Consider the following 17,896-nt stretch of genomic DNA (forward strand, 5'->3'; position numbering starts at 1 on the left):
GAATTTGTATTGGCGAAGGAATTCTCCCGCCAAATGGTCCCATTCGGTAAAATCTTCTATGTTGAGAGCGGTATACCATGCGAGGGCTGCTCCCTTCAAACTATCTTGAAAAGTACTGATAAGGAGAGGAGTGTTATCTGAATATCTCGCCATCTTACGGAGATAATATTTCAAATGGCTTTTACGATAGCCAGTTCCATCATATTTATTCATGAACTCCGATTCTTTGTAGTTTTCTGGAACCACCACCTTTGCGTAAGGTGAGAATTTATCGAACCTTTAAAGCTCATATCTTTGACTTGCAAGGCATTCTTCAATTTTGGCCAATCGTTTGGCCTCTTCTTCATCTTTGGATGTCTTGTTAACCCGAATGTCTTCTTCCAGATCCACTATTTCAGGTGCAGCTTTTGGAGGATTCTCCTGGACTGGTTCTTTACTTCTCATTGGCTCTTCAGCAGGTACTTTAGCGGTATTTGCAGCTCCTGGATTTGAAACTGTAGGATAAGATCCCTTCACAGCTATAATGAAGGCCTTCATTTCTGCCATCATGGTAGCCATTTGCGTCATCTGGTTCTCCACTTTAGCTAGTCGAGTGCGAGTTTCTTCCTCGGCCATTTTAATTTGTAAACGGGTTCGGGGTCTTTTGCCTTCCGTTGCTAAAAAACCTGTCTTCATGAAAACCATCGGGATATTAGAATTGGTGAAATGAATATGAAAACCCACATTCTTTTAATTGTATGGTTTCTTGTGATTAACAATGATAAGAACTTTTACACAAGCCTTAGCCTTGCATAAAACTTCTCATCAATGTTTTTCTCAAGGAATCATACCATTCAAATAATTATAATCCATGGTGATCCTTCTTTTTAATCATGTCTTTGAATTTATCCAAACAGATTTTGAAAAATGAGTATTTCATATAAAATCCAAGATTGCTTTACAAAATGATTTTAAGCTCGAATGGGAATTCTAAATCATCCAAGTCTAGGCTTCTTGCTAACTAAGGTGGCTTCCGCCCCGTGGTAATCCTTCCATTCCTTGATTTGAGATTCTTATTCTTCGACATCGATCACGACTTCTTCGGGGATGTAAGGCTCAACTCCAGGCACGTGTGGGACAATGTATTCTGGGACATACTCCTCCTCGGGATCCGTTATAATGCTCAATGGAACGTATGGCTCCACATCAATTGGTTGTTTACTTTCCATCCACTTGATGTATTGCTTGGATGCCATATAAATCTCTATGTCTCCTTCCAAGTTCTTTGGCCATTCCACCACTTATGAAGGTGAATTATCCAAAGAAAGGATAATTTTGTGAACCTTGGCTTGAAGGTCTTTCTTTTCTTCTTCGGGTATAATTCTACTTGGGATGTCAAAGGCAAACTCCTCAGGATTCCATGCCGGTGGGATTTGTTGAAGCATTCCAAATTGTCTGACAACTCTCAAAGGATAATAGGCTGCTCCCCCATTCAACCCAAGTAACGGCACCGCGTTCCCTTCTTGACTTGTAATCCTTGCCTTGTCAATCTTCGGCCATTTAATCCACCATTGGATTGTTTGGAGGGAAATAGTACAAAGGAAATTAGCCCAATCTAAGAAAGATTGCTTGGGCAATTTATGTTGAATACGAATGTACCGTTCTATGGGATTTATCGTTGGGCAAATCTCTCGAATACTCATGGAATGACACCATGGTCGAATATGCGAGATGAACCATATAGATAGGAGACCCATAGAAACTTGAAAAGTTCCCTTCTCGCGATTTTGATATGTGTTCAAAGAAATGATTATTTGGGCAAGTAGCATATTGGAAAAATCCCATTTGAGACATGCTTGCCTCGCGATTATTGCAATCAAAGGATCGAATCCCGTTCTAGATACGGGGAATAAAACGAAGCTAAAGAAGGCTAGAATGAAAACCCGAGCTGAAGTGTTTCCCATTTCCCTAGGAAGTTTGGAAAAATTGGCTATTAGGAAGGATAATGGAAATCTACCCGTGTTTGATTTGATTAACTTTTCGATTTTGGAAGTTTTGAGGTTAAGGAATTCTGCAAGAATGCTTATGGGATTAAGTCCAACATGTGGCTCTACGACCCTAGGTTTGGAATTGATTCCAATGGCGGCTTGGTACTCTTCCAAAGTTGGTACCAATTCATGTTCTCCAAATTGGAAAGTAGCAGTGGAAACTTCCCAAAAATGCGCCAATGCTTGGATCAAACTGACTTGATGTTCCACATGGATCAAGTCTAGAAGATATCCCAACCTCTCTTGGACATAAATTTGGTTGTCTTTTGATATGCCCTTCCACCAAGCAACGAGCTCTTTCCGAGGAATGGGAACCACTTGGATGTCTAGCTTTCCCATCAAGTCTAATCATGCAAAAAAAAAATTATTATTAATCACCATGGATTACGTACCAATTTTAAATGCCCCCATTTTAATTATATGTCCTTTTATGGAAAAAAAAATGGAGGTAAAGTACGTTTGCATACTTATGACGTAATACAAATGTCACTTCTAATCCATTTATGCCTTAAAAGAGCATATACTTGAAAATGTGAATGAAACCAATGTTTAATGCAAATGCCCTTTTCTCATGCTCCATTTTGACCATAAAGTCCTATCCTATGGTTTACAACTTCGAATACATCGAAAATAGACTTTCGGCAAATGGGATTGTACGTGTCACATCTTGAGCATTCAATCTACTTGAATTACATTGAAAATCACCATGGACCTATACATTCCATCTAGAAATGAAAAATATGACCAAATGGAGCATGTCACCCTATTTATTCATTCTAGTATAAAAATGCATTTTGATCAAACATTGATTGTCATTTGGGCTTTTTTTTATAACAAAATTATGTCAACTAACTTTGCACAATCAAAAAGATGAGAGAAGTGGAACGACACTTACTTACCGACACATTTTTGCTTGGTTTTAGGTATACTAACTACAAAGACAAGCATATGCAACAAGTGAGGTTTTGACACCTAAAAGGGTGGGATATACTAAAGGCTCATGTCACCACCTTAATGGACAAGGGATTCCATTCCAATAGGCAATCGGCCTAAAGTAATGGAATATTATTCCATCTCGGTGATCGGTATTATATTTAAACGATCCCATGAGCAATTGGCCCATAGTTTTGCCTAAACAAATACCTCCTAAGGGGTGATCCTAAATGTAGCCGGGGTTGGGCCACGGGTGGTATGTGCGAAAAGTGTAGTGCTAAAGCAATTTAAAGGCATGCACAACAATTTATAACCAAACAGCACTTCTAAAATTTGGTGGAATCACATTCAATCCCAACACCATCCTGCAAAACAAAGGTAAGCATAGACTACACCCCTTATACCTCCCACTTGCATCACCATTTAACACATCATTAGTGGAACGTACCTGGGATCCTTGTGAGCACAAACACATGATATCGTTCTATTTTAGGCTTAAGTCCACTTAGAAACCCAAGGTTCCCCAGCGGAGTCGCCAAGCCTGTCGCGCCACGCTCTCGCGTGCTAGATGGAGGTATTTTTCTACACGGGTCTCTCCCAGACCATACCTCACGTGACAGCGGGGTTTATTTGATCTAAATTTAAACTTAGAGTCGCCACTAGTCATTTATGGTAGGTTGACTAGAAACCTAATCGAGGTACGGGAGAAATACCACAATCCTACGAACCAGAGATTCTGAATAAGGGACTTGGTTACGTTAACGATCCCAAATTGAGACCATTAATGCCCTTTCGGTACCTAAGAACGATATGGCATGTCTAACATATCACACGGATTCCTAAGGTCAATTCACTAATCTAATCATGAACAAACAATTAAGCACCCAAGAATTAAATGCGCGATCATTGACAAATCAATCATAGCATCCCTAATTTGGCCACTAAAAATGAAAATCAAGCAAAACACCCAAACCTTAATGAAGCCCCAGAGGTTTATTCATTTAATGGTACATTTTTGGGTTTAGGGTTTTTTAGGGATTTTTCCTAGAAATGCCACTTAAGCACTTCCGAAAATTCAAATTTCACTTCCTGAGGCTGGCCACAATGATTTTGGGCCATTCTGTGAATTTTTGGAATTTTTTTTTCGAAAAATGTTTAATCCTAATTTTATTAACCGAGAAACTGAATTTTTTATTTTTTTGTAAAATTTCTGAATTTTTTGAAATGTGAAAATTTTTTTATGGATTTTCGAATTTTCTATTTTTTTTATGATTTTTCTAAATTTTCTCAATTTTTTTAATGAATTTTCTGAGAATTTTTGGAATTTTTATGAATTTCTCTAAAATTCCCGAAATTTCTAATTTTCTAAAAAAATTTAATTTTCTCTAATTTTTTTTCGATTTTTTTGATTTTTTTTTATTTGAATTTTTTATTTCCTGCTGGAAAATTGAACCGGACCGGACTGGTTCAGACCGGTTCGACCGAGATCAAACCGGCCGGTACCGGCACCGGCGTTGGTCTTCCTCTCCGGCGGGCACGGTGCGCCAAAAACAGTGCCGTTTGGCCTGATTTCTCTTCGGCATTTCACCGAGCACATGGTGTGCATGATTTCCGTTCTAAAGTTCTCAAGGCTGTGACTTTGGATCAAAATCCGGCGACCTTCCGGTGGTGTTCCGGAGTCGATTTTTGGTTCTGGATAATCTCCATGTTACCAGCTATTGATCTAGCCTAACTGGAACTCCGCTGGACCTCCGCCGGCCGGTGAGAACCGAGTTCAAAAACGCTAACCTAAACTAACTAAAATCAATATTTCCAGAACTTAGATCATCAATCTACGCCGCCCTAGCCGTCTATCTCGTTCAAAATAACATCAAGACATCAAACAAAGTAAGAGAAAGACTAACTTGTGTGACCTATGGTCACGGCGACGCTTCGGCGAGGCAAAAACGGCTCCGGCGAGGGGATTCTCATATGTGGCCGGCTCGGTTTGATGCGTTTTCAGTCATTCAAATGCAATCAAACAAGCAAGACATGATCAGAAATGCGTTTTTTTGAGCATCAAATGGCTAAAAATCATCAATGAAATCGCTTAATCAACATTATCGAACTCAAACACGTTTTCTGGAAAAAACCATAAAAACTGAGGTTTGAACGATTTTTACCTTCTTCGGAAGTGGATCAAACGAGGCTCCCGAGTTGAACGATCGATTTGGACTTCTTCCTTGACACTTCGGCTTTGCAACGGTGGCCTTGTATTCACGGGAGGTGCTCTGGAAACGCTAACCAAGATCGATTTTCAGGCCTTCGTGGTTGAGTCTCATCACCGGCTCGCCGGACGTGGAGGATCACGATCGGAGCCGATTTGCCGGCGTTTTCTCGTCGGAGAAACGCCGATCGCTCGGTCCTCGAACCCTCTACACGTCTCTCGAAATTTCTCTCTCTTTCTCGCTCTTTCTCTCTCTAGTCTCTCTCCGGAATTTCGCCGAGCGGGTTTTGTGTGTATGATAAGGTTCTTCTCCTCCTTTCTTCATAAAATTTTCCCGCCAAAAAATGGTTAGAACCGACTTAGAATCGGTTTGGATGATTATCTAGTGCCAGCTGGAGATTCTCCAGCTGGCATCTCGATCAAACACGTGCTAGATCGATCAGGATAAGTCGGCAAAGTGATGGGCACGCGGGAATTTTCTGGGCTTTTATCACATTTAGAGCAAATCGGGCGAAGGAGATGAACTGTTCGGGTCGGGTCGAGTTGACCCGCCCGACCCGGCAGTTCCGGTTTTACCTAAAATTGAAATTAAGCCTGATTTTGATCGAATTTTCGAAATTTGATCCCAAAATTGAATTTCCCATTACATTTTGAACCTAAAAATGTGTTTTTCCCCAATTTTTGACATAACGATGTCCAAAATTTTCCAAATTTCATATCCTGGTTATTCGGATTTTTCTCAATTCGAAGTCCTAATGACCTGATTAGGCAAAACCGATGCCAAAATTGAATTACCCAAGTCTGATTAACCTTAGAAATGATGGTCTCATGTTTCAACAATTTCGAATTAGACATGATTTGCAATTTTGGCTCAAAATCCTTAATTTTTAATTAATTTCCGGGGATTTTTGAATTTTTTTGCAAAATGTGCAATTGGACTGACCATTATGAAATTCAAGGTCCCAGGATCATTTGTTGTGAAGACACAATGACCTAAAAATGATTAGAAATGATGTAATTGAATTTTTGGCTCAATTTGGGTTTGATTTTGTCCAATTTTGGAAAAACACTTACCCAATTGACATTTTTCAAAATTGATGTTGTATTAATGAAATTGAATTTGAAAGAAGACTAATGACTATTTTTATGGAATTTTTGGATTCCATTTGCTATTTTTCTTGATTTTCTTCTTTGTTTTAATTAAAAGAAATTAAGGAAAAATTCAGGAAAATTCAAAAAAAAAATTTGGTTTAGAACTAGGTTTCTAGGCTTGGCCAAGGTTCCTAATCCTATTTTTGAGATTTTTGAAAATTTTGAAAAATGAGCTAAAAATTAGTTGTCAACAGGAGGTGGTGATCGATGTTGAAGAATGGGAGACACGAGTCAAGGAGTATGAAGAAGCTGAAGCTACCATAGTTAGCAAGGAGCCTAGACTTGTTTAAACTAGTGTTCCCCTGTTTTGATGAATAGCATTGTAATAAAAATTTTCAAAATTGAAACAATTGCTTAATGAAGTTTCAAAGTATTTTTGTGAAGAATCACCATGGATTACAATTCTTTGAATTGTATGATTCCTTGAGAAAGACATTGATGAAGAATTTTATACAAGGCTAAGACTTGTATAGAATTTCTTATCCTTGACAATCTCATGAAACCATACAATTAAAAGGATGTAGGGTTTCGTGATCATTCTACTATGCTGATATCAGGTCTTTTTTGGCAAAACAGGTTGTTTAGCAACGGAAGGTAAAAGACCTCGGACTCATCTACAAGTTAGAATGGCGGAAGAAGAAACCCGTACTCGACTAGCTGAAGTTGAGAATCAAATGACCCAAAGGTTCGACAAGTTCTCACCGTACGCAAAGGTGGTTGTTCAAGAAAATTATAAGGAATCGAAGTTCGTAAGCAAGTATGATGGCACTTGTTGTCCCAAAAGCCATTTGATGTATTATCTTCGTAAGATGGCAAGATATTCAGACAACATGCCACTTCTTATCAGCATATTTCAAGATAGTTTGAGAGGGGCGGCCCTTGCATGGTATACAGCCCTCAACATAGAAGACTTCACTGAATAGGATCATTTGGCGGGAGAATTTCTTCGCCAGTACAAGTTTAATGTTGAAGTACTCCCAACTAGAGAGGATCTCGTCAGGACCGAGAAACGGAAGAATGAAGGGTTCAGAGCCTATGCACAGAGATGGAAAGCTGTTGCCTCACAAGTAAAGCCTGCCATAAGTGAAGACGAGCTCATTGAGCTCTTTCTAAAGTCATTGCCAATTGAGTATTATGACAAACTTCATGTATCAAGCTGTCAGACGTTTACCATGTTGGTAAAGGTGGGTGAGAGAATTGAATGGGGTTTGAAAGAAAAGAGGGCTCAAGAAACAACATCACGAAGGCTTGACCTCGAGAAAAAAGACAAAGAACCCATCCGAGAAGTGGCTATGGTGTCAAGCCTAAGTACTCATCAAGCATCATTTCTGAAGCAATCAAATGTTGCTTGGAAAAATCCAAGGCAATTCGAGCCAAATAAAAGGCCCGTGAGGCAATATACACCGTTGCTATGACCTCTGTCAAAGCTATTACCAATGCTTTTGGAAAGGCATTTGGTGGCCAAGGAAGTATCGAGAGACAATCCTGCGAAATTTTCTTGGTACGATGAGTCAAAGACTTACACCTATCACATGGGAGAAAGGGGACATGATGTAGATAATTGTCCTACTCTAAAGTACAAGGTTCAACAGCTCATTGACAAGAAGATATTGAACTTCCAAGAGCCCGAGCCAAATGTACATCAGAATCCTCTTCCTGAGCACAATACAATAAACATGATCAAGGATGAGGAAACAGTGATCGAGTCCGATGATGAAGATGAATATGAAGTCAAGATTAAAGCTTCTCGATTAGGAGATGCTCACTTTCGTTAAGAAGCACTCCTAAAAGGCGAGATTGTAGACAACCTGGGAGAAGACTCCGGAAAATATAACTTCCAAGTGAAATATATCCCACCGCCATGGGCATTCAAAAATGAAGTAATTGTGCCTGATGGCTGGGGTCGTATGGACGATGAAGCCAGTCCTGAGGAGCAAGCTCTACCCAAGAAAGAAATGCTTCAATGAAATAGATCAGGATGAAAAGGAGAAAGAAAAAGTCCGTCAGGGTGAAAGGCGTTTCACCTAGAAATCGGCCAGGGAAGGCGAAACTGTGGACTTACTCGGTCAAGACAGCGGTAAATATAATTACCGTGTCAAATATATTCCACCACCATGGGCGTTCAAAAATGAAGACATTGTACCCGATGGATGGGGTGGGATGGACGAGGTCCCAATCGGTCAATTAAATCTCGAGGAGAATGAAGATCGGGAAGAGAAAGAGAAGAAAAAGACTCGCCGAGGTGATAGGCGATTTGTTCGAAAAGCACGAAGACAAGGTAAAGTTGTTGATTTTCTGGGTCAAGATAGTGGCCGGTATAATTACCGTGTCAAATATACACCCCTTCCGTGGACATTCAAGAATGAAATAATCACACCTGATGGCCGGGGTGGAATGGATGCTGACGAAGCCAATAGAAGCATGGTATCCATGATTACACCATTTCTAATCAAGCTTGATGAGGTAGATAAATATAAAGAGGAGGAAGGTCCCATCACACCAATCACTATTCAACTTTCCATTGATCAGCTGAGGATCGAAGAAGAAGAAACGCAGCCTGTGATCATCACTCTCCGTCCAAAAGAAAAGTTTGACACTAAGTGTGTACATTGGGATTACTCTTCCAAGAAAGTCGATGCCATAACTCGGTCGGGAAGATTAGGGGTGAGCAACTTGGACCGCCCAAACCGGGACCGGACCGAACCGGACCGGACCGACGAGTTTGGTCCGGTTCTTGGGACTATCGGTCCGGTTCCCGGTTCCTAAAAGCGGAACCGGTTTCCGGGCGGTCCGGTTCCCGGTTCCAAGGGGGAACCGGACCGGACCGGACCGACCGGACCGGACCGACTATTTAATATATATTTTTGTAATTTTTTTCTTTAAAAAAATTAATAAAATGTGAACTAAACTCTAGGTGAACTTCATTATCATAAATTCATTGATAAAAAATAGTAAAATGTAAATTAAACCCTAAGTGAACTTCATTGACATAAAATAAAAATTAGTAAAATGTGAACCAAACCTTAAGTGTTTGACAAAAAAAAAATCCTAAACTCTAAGTAACCGGTTCCATTGGACCGGTCCGGTTCCCGGTCCTAGAACCAACCGGTCCGGTCCGCGGTTCCCAAAATTGGGAACCGGTTTTCTCGGTCCGGTTCCCGGTTCCACCTTGGAACCGGACCGGACCGGGAACCGCTCACCCCTAGGGAAGATGCAATGTCTCGAAGGAAAGTGAACACGAAAAGAAAGGAGTAACCGAAAAAGATGTTAAACAGTTACTCTCGGTCATGAAGACAAGTGAATTTGAGGTAATTGAACAGCTAAGGAAGATGTCAGCACAGATTTCTCTGTTGGATCTCTTCAAGACTTTAGAAAGCCACAAAATGGTGCTTATGAAGCTTCTCAATGAGGTGCACGTCCCGGAAACGATTAATGAGGTACAATTGAAAGACTTTGTTGGCATTATTCTTCTGAAGGATCAAATCGCCTTCTCCGATGAAGATTTCCTAATTGATGGGCGTTCCCACAATAAAGCCCTGTATATTGCCGTCAGATGCCGGGGCAAGGAGGTGTCATGGGTGCTGATCGATAATGGTTCCGCACTTAATTTGTGTCCACTAAGCACGCTACGTTGCTTGGGGATTAGTGAAGAGCTCATCAAACCTTCTAAGGTAACCGTGCGCTCGTTTGATGGAATGAAGAAAGACGTTATTGGCGATATCGAACTCTAGGTAAACATAGGCCCTGTGCCTTTCCTGATTGACTTCCAAGTAGTGGATATTCCAAGAACTTTCAACTTGTCACTCGGAAGACCTTGGATTCATATGGCTGGCGCCATTCCTTTAAGTCTCCATCAGAAGGTCAGGTTTGTCATTAATGACAAGATGATCACCGTACATGGCGAGACCGACTTTACCACCTACAAAGAGAGTGCAATACCGTATGTCGAACCCGAGTGAAAGAAGAACCAAGTTATCATTCCTTCGAAATGATCTCAATGGTGCAAATTCCTGCCGGTTGCATCATAAAATCCCCGGAGTTCTCAACATCATCCATTATGTCTAGAAGAATGTTATGCCAGTATTGATTTACTCCCGGTAATGGTCTTGGATCGAAATCACAAGGAATCAAGGAACCTATCACTCCACTCGCTACAAGGATGAAGCACGTAATAGGTTATATTCCAAATAACTCTAAAGATCACCATGGAGGCCAAGGCCAAGGTCGAAAGAACCATGGAAACCGTAGAGGCCGAGGTGATCGCCTCATTAATCCATCCATATGGAAGTGCAAAGCTAAAAAGCTTCCCTATCATCATATCCACATCAAGAAAACTTTTCCTGGACCTTCCAAGCTACTTCAAGAAGAGGACTTACATGCAGAGGAAGAATCTCTTTTACCAAGTTTATTCGAGGAGAATACTATCAACGATATCATAACTGAGGCAGAAGTTACCTACGCACTGGAGCAAGAAGATTTTCTTGAACCTTTGTTGTTATGCCCTGAACCCCTACGGCACGCGGCATCCCTTCTTCGGCCGTATCCAATGCGACGTCCCAAGACTCGTCGCCGACCCAAACCAACGGATTAGAGAAAATACACATGCGGAAACGATCACACACCCATACACAAATAAACATGACCAAGATAGTAACGGAAGGCATACATAACAAACGTAACAACATACTTCATAAACACATAATTATATTAATCAAAAGACGATTTACAACATCCATTGGCGACAAGGACATACATAGGCAAAAAATGATTCGACAAGCCACCATCATCAAAAAGGGACTCGTGGCTCGGTTGAGTTAGACCTAACAACCGATAGGGCTCCAAAAGTGCCGACCCTAATGCCATCTAAACCCTAAGCTAACCCTTAGGTGGAACCCAATCCGAATCCGATCCAGAAGACTCGGATGCATAAACGGACGACTCGGACTCGAAATCCATCGACTCGGGCTCAGACTCGACCTCCAACGGCTCCTCCTCGGGGTCATCCTCAGGCTCCGATACCACCTCGAGATCCTCCTCCAGCTCTGACTCAAGCTCCATCGGCTCCGGATCGGGATCGGACTCCTATTCCATAATCTCCTCCTCGGGGTCGGACTCCTCGTCAGACTCTATGATGACGAGCCGTGGATCAGAATCCGCCTCGGACACAGAATCAGGGCTCACTACCTCTCCATCAGCTGCCCACGGGTCCCATCGACCTAACCCGTCAATCGGGACATCAAAAGTCCTAAGGGGTCCATAATAGCCGAACTGGTCCCGAAAGCACCAACCAAGGTAAGTGTGGGCCTTGAGCTGTGGCCTGCCCTCGTCGACCCATATGATGGTGTAATATCTAATATAAGTCTCCCCGTTCCCAACAGGGTACTCGATCACCGAACGCTCTATACGATCCGAGATCCCAAAACGTAGCGGTACGCTAGCCATCCTCAAGGTCGGGGGTCTGAAATGTTGGGGTTACAACAGTGAGAACGAATCTCAGTAAGTAGGCCCCCTAAACCTAACCTAGGCTAACATACACCTCCAGACAAGTAACTATACAATCATAAAATCGAGTAATCAAACGACTTAAGCCCTCGAGCCCAAATCAAGCACGTAATCAGCCATGCAGGTTAGGCACACAATAATAATACTAAAATCAGTCATGGTACATACGCGTTATCATTAGGCCACGAACACATGCCATGCACATGCTTGCACCCATTAATGCATGATTCGCACACGCGTCAATTTCCAATTAATATCCGACCCGCGTTAAACGCATCAGGTCCATCACTGCTCGGGACTCGCGTAACACGTCTCAAGTCCATGACACAATCTGCGTGAACGACACCTCAGGTTAGCCATCATTCGGTAAACCGGGCATCGTCCCGCGTTAGACGCCTCAAGACGGGTTTTAATACCCCGCGTTAAATGCATCAGGGCTTATATGACCACACGTACACACTTCACCAATTATTATCTGAACCCCGCGTAAACGATACCTCAGGGCATTTTAGGTGATCACATTCTCAATGACACTCATACACTCGCCTGGTCCACATTCCATGTCATTACTCAATGTGCCTAAAATCATGGCCTATAATTAAACAATCAAGGCGCTAACTTTGTCTGCATTATCCATTCAAATTAACCATGTCAACATGATCATTTAACCATTCAAGAGTACCCAGCCACGGCCCACGACATAATGCACACAAATCACATTGAAATTAAGCACGGAATCAAGCATGTCAATGACCCACGATGAACTTCATGTCACGGCCACACCAAGCAATCATCATAACATCACAACATCACACAATTATTTAAGCCATGCATGAACCCGCCACTTCATGGTCTAACATAGCACACATAACATTCCGCATTTAAACCATAGACTAACAATACGTAGTCCAATCGAGCCGACACTTCTCAGCCACCAAGCAGATCGCTATCCACCTCTAATTCACCCTTAAATTAGCACCTTAGCCAATCAAGAACACCCTCTTTATCAGTCCTAACCATCAGCCACTAAATAACCCCTAAATCTCCCTAAATAACCCCTAAACTTGTCTAATAATACACAAAAGCCTAGATAGGGTTTAGGGTTTCCACTTACTCAAGTCCTAGGCTTGAAATGGTGGCTAGATAAGAGGGAAGGGTGATCGAACAGCAGCTGGGTTACGCCGGAACAACAAGGCTTCGACGGCTCTCACGGACGGACGGCGAACGATGATCAGCTTAGGGGACTCTCGGCTGGGCAAGACGGCGAGGGAGAATGATGGTGAGGGTGGTATGCCACGGAAAAAGGAGAAGAAGGGCTGGTGGTGGTGCGTGAGGCGATGAGGACAAGGCCGGACGAAGGCTAGCAACGGCGGTGGCGTGCAGCTCCGACGGTGGCGGTACGTCCATGGCTAGGCTGCTCCGGCTGCTGGCTGGCTTCTCACGTGAACAACCAAAGGAAGAGAGAGTGGAGAGGGTGAGGGGGAGAGGTCTGGCCGAATGGGGAAAGTGAAGGGGAGAGAGAGAGACTAATGACTTTACCCCCAATAATTGAGGGGACTGCCCCATCAGCAAAGTCAAAGCTGCCCCACCCTCACACTCATCATCTAATGGCCACAAATCAACCTTATCAAAAATCAAAGGCCAAGGTTAGTTCTTGCACATAATATTAAAGGGTGAAGATGGGAATGAGCAAAGACAATGGAGGCCCTCTTGTCCACAAAATTCGTCCAGCATGGGGGCTTTATAAAGTCCAAAAAAGTCTAATCTAACCTCCCAAAATTCGGAATTAAGGCTTGGGGGCTCAAGGGCAAAATGGTAATTTTCCACTCCCGGTCCAAAATTCAATTTTATGGCAAAACCGATCCAAAATATGGTTGGCCACACTAATACGACGTCGTTCTTGAAAATTAGTCATGTACGTCTGTGAAATTCGACACTTAAGTTCAGAATCAACTCAACAATCAATTTCGCTCAAATGCGATTTTAGCGTCTCTTACTAACGGGCGGTTTTTTAGGGGTTACGCGTATCGACCTAGGGTTACTCGAGTCGTGACGGTTTCGATTTCTGAGAGAACGCGAGGATCTATCGCTAGTTCGGGAGGTCGCGATCGTTCGGGTAAGTTTAGGATCGTTCGCCACGCGTATTCTCAGTCGTGCGGAATCACCCGCGATCCGATCGTACGTCGTTGGCAAACCAAATCCGCAATCCTTTCCTTGGATCGGCCCATATTGGCCCAAAATATTCCCTCGTCGTTCCTCGGAATCAAAGGTCGATTCACGGTCGAGTTCTTAGGTCCACGTACCGTTTTCCTAGTTAGCCATTCCCTATTGGTTAGTATCCCGAGAATGATCAGTTCTTGGCGAGACTTACTAAAACGAAATGAGAGATACACATTCATTTCATTGATCACGGAAGTGGGTCGAATGTAGAACGTCACATTTGTTGCTTGTTTTTCGTTGCATTTTGTTAATTGCCATTTCAAATTTCTTGTGATTTCAGTTCAGTTGCAATTTACATTCCTTTTATAAATGTAACCGCATTTTTCAATTCAATAAAAGTAATCAAATGTTTTGTTAAGGACATGTAGAAACAAAACCAAACCTATGATGAACAGTATCCTCATTCGTGAGGCTTGAGGCTTTGGGTTTCTATATTGCTCCTCATTGCGAAAATGATTTTAAGAGCAAGGAAGTCTGATGATATGAGGACTAGCTCTATCTTTATGTTCTTTCAAAACAAGTTTCAAAATGAATTTCCAAAAAGTTTTTCATAGGACCATGTGCGTTACTTACTTTGTATGCAATTACTAATCATGTTTGTTACATATCAGGCATGAGCATTCACATATCTATAATAGGTTCATATGTGACCCAAATCTTTCCGAGGAGATCACTTGCGATATTGAAGTGGATAATGAAGATGAAGAATGGATCAGAAGAGAATGGATCCGTCACGAAGAAGCAAAATCACTCACGTTGGATAAAATAATTACTGTTAATCTGGGTGATAAAGAGAATCCCAAAGAAGTTAAGATTGGAGAAAGTCTTCCCTTAGCATGTCGCGCCACGCTCTTGCGTGCTAGAATGGAGGTATTTTTCTACACGGGTCTTTCCCAGACCATACCTCACGTGACAGCGGGGTTTATTTGTTCTAAATTTAAACTTGGAGTCGCCACTAGTCATTTACGGTAGGTTGACTAGAAACCTAATCGAGGTACGGGAGAAGTACCACGATCCTACGAACCAGAGATTCTGGATAAGGGACTTGGTTACGTTAACGATCCCAAATTGAGACCATTAACGCCCTTTCGGTACCTAAGAACGATATGGCTTGTCTAACGTGTCACACGGATCCCTAAGGTCAATTCACTAATCTAATCATGGACAAACAATTAAGCACCCCAAAAATTAAATGCACAACCAATGGCAAATCAATCATAGCAACCCTAATTTGGTCACTAAAAATGAAAGTCTAGAAAATACCTAAACCCTGATAAAGCTCTAATAGCTTGTTCATTTCATAGTGCATTTTTTAGGTTTAGGGTTTTTTAAGGGTTTTATCCTTAAATTTGGAATTTTACAAAAATGCCACTTAATCATTTCGAAAAATTCAAATTTCACTTTTTATGACTGGCCACGATGATTTTGAATCATCCAGTGAATTTTCTTTTTTTTTCGAAAAATTTTTTAAACCGAGAACTGATTTTTTTATGATTTTCCGGAAATTTTTGTGAATTTTCCAAATTTTCAATTTTTTATTGATTTTCCAAAATTTTCAAATTTTTTATTTGTCTTTTCCGAATTTTCAAAATTTTTATGAATTTTCTGAAGATTTTTGTATTTTTCTAAATTTTCTGTAATTTTTTGAATTCTTATGAATTTTCTGCAAATTTTCTGATTTTTTCTCTTTTTTTCTCGATTTTTCTGATTTTTTAAATTTTTTTATTTTTATTTGAATTTTCTTGCCGAGGAATTGATCTGGATCGAACCGGTTCAAACCGGTTCGGCTGAGACTGAACTGGCCGTCGTTGGCGCCGGTCGCCAATCACCTTCTTCGGCGAGCACAACGCCAAAACGGCGTCGTTTGGGCATTTTTTCATTTAGGCATTTTGACAAATAGGTGGTGTGCATAGATTTATGTTTAATATTCTCGAGACCATCGGTTCGAGCTCACCGCCGGCGACCTTCCGGCGACTATTTCGCCGTTCCACTTGCACTATCACCAAGTTCACATGTTCTATTATCAATCCAGTCTAATTAGGTCGCTTCCGAACATTCGCCGGCCAGCGAAAAATCGGTTCGAAAATCCTAACTTGTAAACTGTTCAAGCATGGTTTCCAAAATACAAATCTCAATCTTGATCGCCCTAGCCATCTATATCGAGTCTAATCAGCATAAGATCATCAACCAAGGTGAAAGGAAGCCTACTTGGATGACCTATGGTCACGGTGACGCTCCGGCGAGGCTTCGGGTTTTCCGGCGAAATATAACAATTATGGCCGACTTGGTTTGAATGCATTTCCCATCATTCAAAACACAAACAAGCATACGAAAGGGTGATCAGAGCAAGTTTTAGGCATCAAAACGATAAAAATCAGAAGGAAATATGCATGAACAAACCTAAACCTATTTTGGAATTTTTTTTTTAAAAGACTGACTCTGAGCGATATTCACCTGATTTGCTCAACAACCAAATGAAATTGTCGAAGTGATCCACGCCCCAAGGGTTGTTCCTTGACACTTTCTCTTCCTCCCGGTGTTCTTGGATTAGCCGGAACAGGTCTGGCTGCGTCGGCCGAGGCTGATTTTCAGACCTTCGCGGAAAGTTTCGCTCGGTTCAAGCCGTGAGGGGAAGACCACGACCTCTTCACGATTCGCCGGCGCTCCACCGTATATGGCGGCGCCGAGCACTCGTGAGGGGATCCTCAACCCTCTCTCTCTCTAGATTTCGCACTTTTCTCTCTCTTTCTCTCTTTTCTCCCACTTCGACAATCTGTCGAACACCTTCTGTTCTCGTTCTTCAGTTTTTTCTCATCTTTGTTCATCGATTTCGCGCTCAAAATCGGTTAGAACCGAATCCCAATCAGTTTGGGTTGTTAACCGGTACCAACTGGACATTTTCCAGCTGGCCCAATCAATTTCCACATGTTGAATTAACGGGAAACCATCGGCAAGGTTTCGTGTTTGGCCGTTTTTTTTTTGGGTTTTTAAAGAAAAGGAAGGAAAGAAAAACCCTTTGTTGGGGTGGGGCGGCCCCCCCCCCCCCCCATTTTAAAAAAAAAAACAAAAAAAAAATAAAAATAAACAAATTTTATTTAAAAACCCAAAAAAAAAAACCCCCCTATAAATCAAAAAAAAAAAAAAAAAAAAAAAAATTTTAAAAAATATAAAATAAAAAATAAAATAAAAATATTTATTTTTTTTTTTAAAACCCAAAAAAAAAAAAAAAAAAAAAAAAATAAAATAAAAAATATAAAAAAAAAAAAAAAAGTTAGTTTGTTGGGGCGGGTTTTTTTGTGTTTTTGGGGTTTTTTGGGGGAAGGGGGAAAGAAAAATTTTTTGTTGGGGGGGGGGTGGTATAAAAAAAAAAAAAAAATAAAAAAAAAAAAAAAAAAAAAAAAAAAAAAAAATTTTAAAATAAAAAAAAAAAAAAAAAAAAAAAAAAAAAAAAAAAAAAAAAAAAAAAAAAAAAAAAAAAAATAAAAAAAAAAAAAAAAAAAAAAAAAAATATTAAATTAATTTTAATTTATAAAAAAAAAAAAACTTCCAAATGAAGAAGATTAGAAGTAGCTTAGATGATCTGGACACTCGATAATTAGGAGAGCAAGCATTAGACCCAAAAGGAACCAAACTTCCTTGCAATAGGGTGGTCTCTCCTTAGAATGAGGTTGTGGCTCTCAACGTTGGTTCGAATCATTCCCGAACACTAATAGTTTCTAAATAAATGCGATTAAAAGTAAGTTAGATGATTCGGATGCTCGTAAAAGACGAGATCAAGCGTTAGACCCAAAATAAACCAAACTTCCTCGGATTGGGAAGGCCTCTGCTTAGAATGAGGTTATGGCTCTCAACCTTG

This window comes from Syzygium oleosum, unplaced genomic scaffold, assembly GCF_021117445.2.
Source record: "Syzygium oleosum isolate NSW1041296 unplaced genomic scaffold, Sole_v2.1 Sole_v2.04, whole genome shotgun sequence".
Lineage (NCBI taxonomy): Eukaryota > Viridiplantae > Streptophyta > Magnoliopsida > Myrtales > Myrtaceae > Syzygium > Syzygium oleosum.